Source organism: Callospermophilus lateralis, chromosome 3, assembly GCF_048772815.1.
Source record: "Callospermophilus lateralis isolate mCalLat2 chromosome 3, mCalLat2.hap1, whole genome shotgun sequence".
NCBI classification, from domain to species: Eukaryota; Metazoa; Chordata; class Mammalia; order Rodentia; family Sciuridae; genus Callospermophilus; species Callospermophilus lateralis.
In genome coordinates this window covers 92,895,333-92,900,880 of record NC_135307.1, presented here as the reverse complement: position 1 = coordinate 92,900,880, position 5,548 = coordinate 92,895,333, and the positions used below count along the sequence as shown (strand labels likewise).

The 5,548-nt window shown below is 33.8% G+C and overlaps 1 pseudogene; it reads right to left on the bottom strand.

The window, feature by feature from the left end:
• Window positions 1–4,248: 4,248 nt before the first annotated feature.
• LOC143394035 (high mobility group protein B1 pseudogene) lies at window positions 4,249–4,873 on the bottom strand (annotated as a pseudogene).
• Window positions 4,874–5,548: the final 675 nt, after the last annotated feature.

Below are 5,548 nucleotides of genomic sequence, written 5' to 3'. Positions count from 1 at the left end.
TACTAATACTTTATGAAACTTCTCTAGAACTGGACCCTACACCTAAAAAATTCTCAGTGTATGTTTGAAAGTGAATAAATAAACAAATGAATTAATGAGTAGAGATTTGAGAAAAGTGATTAGAAAATCTATGTTCTTTTTATTATTTATATATGACAGCTGAATGCATTCAATTCTTATTACACATGTAGAGCACAATTTTTCATATCTATGGTTGTACACATAGTATATTTACACCAATTTGTGTCTTCATACATGTACTTTGTATAATAATGATCATCACATCCTACCATCATTAATAACCCCATGATGTTCTTAAATATACTATTGAGAACTTGATTATTTGCATTGCTGTATAAGTCACGACTACCTAAACTTTTCTCCTGTTGTGCCATGTCTTCTTTCTGGAGATCAGCACTTTTGTTTAATTAGGTAACATTTATTATTGGGGGCCAAGGAATAGTGACAACACCCTCATCCCTCAGAATGCCTGGGATTGGAAGGTGATCCCAGAATCTGTCTTGCTCAGGTAACTTTATAAGCAAAGGCATCCTAGCATGATGATGTCATAATTGCATTTGTTCCTATTTCATTAAAAGGGGTCATTCCAGTTGGTTATTAGACTGTTCAGAGGCCTTATCTCCTACCTCGTTACTCTTAACTAATTTAATGTTTGGGATAAAGCTTCATCTAAAATGGACTTTGGGCATTTTTCATCCTGTTAATTACTTTTCTGCTCATTAGTATAATTGCATATTTTACCTGCCCTAGAGAAAGGATATCCAAATCAATAGAAGGGAGAGTGGAGAGATAGGCAGCAGGTTAGGCATGGAATGCTTGATCTTATTGTAATCAATACCCATGTAGCCCACAGCAGGAATGAAATTCACTATAGAAGATCCTAAAAGGGCACATGGCCATCTTCCTTGCAAGGCATCCTCCCCAAACTGCAATATGGAATTATAAGAAGGCAATACTTCATAAGGGCATATGGTTATAAAGAGTGGAATTGGAACTTAAACTACATTCAATTTCATGTATTTGTCTTCTATAAAACAATTGTGTCAGAATTTTGTCACTTAATTTTTTTATATTTATCCATATCATTCACTGATATTAAAAGATATGCAGGCATAGTACATTTGCAAATATAAAAAAGCATAAAGAAAAAAATTAAAAATCAACCATATTCTTGGCCGCTAATATTATATGCGTATTATCTTCTAATATTTTCACAAGTATACATGTTCACATAACTTCTTTTTAGTGCATAGTTGAGATCACATGGTATAGCACTTATTCCAGTTTTTAAGGCATTTTCCTGCACAGAGTCTAATATGAGTAAAGAAATAAGCAAGACATTACTCTGGAAATAGGCAATAAACCACTTCATTCATTAACATCATATTTACCCTTGGACTGTGAATTGTTATATTGTTTATTTGAACTCTGATCTCTAATGGTTGGTTTATCATCCAAAGTTGTCTGTCCATAAAAGACATTGTTATTAAGTTCTACAAATATGTCTAAATTCAAGCACTTTAATTTTCTTACACAAAACTACATTCAAAATACTTTTCCACCATAAAGTTGTGTTCCAACAATATGGTTTTACCTAATCTGTAAACATCTACTTTCCATGTGAGAAGCACAACTAGATCCATAATAAGTTTGTATTTATTGTTTCTAATTAAGATTATTATTAGTACACATTAAGAAGGCTGGTGCCAGGTATGGTGGCACACACCTGTAATCCCAACAAATGGGGATGCTGAAGCAGGAGGACCACAAGTTCATGGCCAGTCTCAGCAAGCTCGTGAGGCCTTAAACAACTTAAAGAAACCCTCTCTCAAATAAAAAATAAAAAGGGCTGGGGATGCCGCTCTGTGGTCAAGCATTCCTAGGTTCAATTTCTAATGAAAAAGAAAGAAAGAAAGAAAGAAAGAAAGAAAGAAAGAAAGAAAGAAAGAAAGAAAGAAAGAAAGAAAGAAAGAAAAGAAAGAAAGAAGTAAAAAGAAAAAGCCTGCTGATACACTAAAAAAATTAGTGACTAGATTTAGAATGGCACAGTCAGTTACCTAAAACACACTCGTTGTGAATGGAATTTTAATCTGATATATCGAGCCATTTTTTTTTTCTTTTTAGAAATATGGGTCACAATGGAGAGCCTGGAATTTGACAACTCATTGATTAGGTTTAAATAATGACTTAAGTTTTTACCCAGGGCATCTGAGTCTCCAAGTTCACATAATTTTGAAATAATAAATCATGTCATCTCTTCCATGAAAGTTAATGACAAAGGTTAAAAAAGTGTTTCTTCATACATCAATACCCATGTGACAAAGTTGTCTGACCCTTTTCTTTCAAAATAGGTGGAAAGTAGAAGACAGACAACATGGCTTCTGCCATTTGTGTTTCCTCATCTAGGTTTTGTACATATTTATTTATTACATGTAGAACTATTTTTTTTAGTGCTAATATAAAGAACAATCTGTATTCAATTTCAAAATACCATTTATTCAATGCCAGGAAGCAGTTGACTTTTTGTATCTTAATCATTTAATCTGCAACCTTGTTATAATCACGTATTAGTAGCTAAAATGTTTGTGTCAGTTATTTCAGATTTCCTATGTACACAGCCATATCATCGACAAATAAAGACAGTTATTTATTCCTTCTCAATATACTTATTTTTTATTTTCATTTTCATCTCACTACATTAGGTAAGACATTGAATACAAAATTGCAAGAGGGGCATCCTTCCCTTGTTTCTGATATTAGCAGGAAAACTTAAGTTTCTTGTCATTAAGAATGATGTTTGCTGAGCTGGGGATGTGGCTCAAACAGTTATCGCGCTTGCCTGGCATTCATGCAGCCCGGGTTCGATCCTCAGCACCACATACAAACAAAGATGTTGTGCCCGCTGAGAACTAAAAAATAAATATTAAAAAAAATTCTCTCTAACTCTCTCTTAAAAAAAAAAAAAGAATGATGTTTGCAGATTCTGTCAATGTGTTGTTGAAATTGGCTTGCCAATATTGTATTTTTGCATCTATGTTCACCAACAGTAGTGACATGTAATTTTTCTTTCTTACGATGCTTTTGTATAGCTTTGGAATCTAGGTAATGCTAGCCTCATAAAATGTTTGCTTTCATTTGCTTCCTTTTGATCTCCTTGAAGAGTTTGTGAAGGATTTGTATTAATTATTCTTTAAATGTTTGGTATAATTCAGTAGTAAAACCATCAGGTCTTTGGATTATTTTGACTGAATACTTTTGTTGATTTAGTATCCTAACTCTCTATTGTTCTGTTTAGATTTCTTATTTCTTTATGATTTAGTCTTGATTTGGTTTTATGTGTTTAAAAATTTATCTATTTTGATAGATTATCCAATTTTTAGCATATAATCTTTCATAATAACCTTTTATAATTCTTTTTATTTTTTCACTATTGGTTGTAATTTTTCTTTGGTTGTACTTTTATTTATTTGAGTCTTCTCTTTTTTTAAGTCTTGCTAAGTTTTGTTGATTTTATTTATCCCTTAGTTCTGTTTATCTTTCAAATAATTTGCCTGTTCTTTATTTTTGCTCTGATATTTATAATTTCTTTCATTCTGCTGACTTTGAGCTTATGTTGTTCTTGATTTTCTATTTCCTGGAAGTGTAACATTAAGATGTTTGTTGGAGATCTTTAATTTTTCTTCACATAGACATTTATTGCTATATGCTTCCTTCTTAAAACTGCTTTTCCTTCATCTCATAAATTTTGGTATGTTGTACATCCATTTCTTTCTCTTTTTTTAAATAAAAACATTGTATTTACTTAGAAGCATTCAGAGTGTCAACAAAACAGCTGCAACTTTTTTTTCTTGCCATTACAGAGTGGTTTGTAGTCAACAGAACAAGAATCATTTAGTATAAGCTGCATCAGACACAACTGAAGATGAAGAACTAGCATCTCCATGTATAACTAATTTGTGCTGTGCACCAACAAGAACCTGCTTTAAATTTCCATGCCAGTGTACAATCCTCATACTGGTAAGGTTAATGGCTATTGAAAATACCACCAGGGCAGAGCTATCTACAGACACATTTGGTAATGTGTTAACAATACAAAAAAAGACACTGTACAGTTAAAAAACAAGTCTTATACAGCATTACATTCCATTTTTTTCTTTAAAAGGAGTGAGTTGTATACAGTGGATTAAATGCTTTATAGACAAGAAATAAAACTGTGCTAGAACCAACTTATTCAGCATCATCCTCTTCATCATCTTCCTCTTCTTCCTCTTCTCCTCCTCTTTATTTCTTCCTCTTTCTTCTTTTTCTTGCTTTTTTTTTTCAGCCTTGACAACTCCCGTTTTTGCTGCATCAGGTTTTCCTTTAGCTCAGTAGGTAGCAATATTCTTTTTGTATTTTTCCTTTAGCTTAGCAGGTTTCTTTTCATAAGGTTGCTTATCATCTGCAGTAGAGGGATTCCATATCTCTCCCAGTTTCTTTGCAACATCACCAATGGATAGGCCAGATTGTTCTCCTTTGATTTTTGGGGATACTCAGAACAGAAGAAGAAGAAAGCCAGCGAAGGCCTTTTGGGTGCAGTGGGATTATTGAACTTCTTTTTTGTTTCCCCTTTAGGAGGGATATAGGTTTTCATTCTCTTTCCTATCAGGCCTTGCCTGCCATTGGCATGGCTTCAAATTTTCCCTTCTCTTTAGCACACATGTTCTTCTACCTCTGAGCAATTCTTAGAAAGCTCTGAGAAGTTGACTGAAGCATCTGGGTGCTTCTTCTTGTGCTCCTCCAGGCAAACTTGCACAAAGAATGCATAGGGTGATATTTTGCCTCTCAGCTTCTTAGGATCTCCTTTGCCCATGTTTAGTTGTTTTTCCTCAGAGAGGCCCAGAGGCACCCAGTGCCTGTTCAGCTCTCACTTGCCCCCGTGCTATCTCTATGGAGCTCAATGCACTGCAATGGCTGTGAGAGAAGGAGCCAGACGCCTCCATTTTCCTTTGTCAGAAAACTGTTTTTAATTTTTTAAAAAATTTTCTTCATGGAAATATGTTTGATTTCCATGTATTAGTTAATTTTCTGAAATACCTCCCATTATTGACTTCTAGTTTTGAACATTATGGTCAGAAAGATACTTATCATAATTTCAGTCTTCTCAAACTCCTAAGATTTGTCTGTGGTCTCACATACACTCTACCCTGGTGAATGTTCCATGTGTGCTCAAGAAAAATGGGATTCTTTTGCTTTGGAGGGGAGATTATGCATTTGTCTGTTAGGTCCATTAGGTGTAAAGTATCTTTCAAGACTAGTGTTTTCTTATTAATTTTATGTCTGAATGATTCATCTGTCCATTGATGAGAGCAGGGTATTGAATCCCCTATGAGTTCTGTTTTGCTATTTATCTCTCCTTTCATATCTTTTAACATTTGTTTCACATAATTAGGTGTGCTCTGACATTGGGTGAATATGTGTGTACTATCATTATGTCTTCTTGAGGAATTGATCCCTTTGTAATTACATGTCCTTTTTCTCTTTAAGG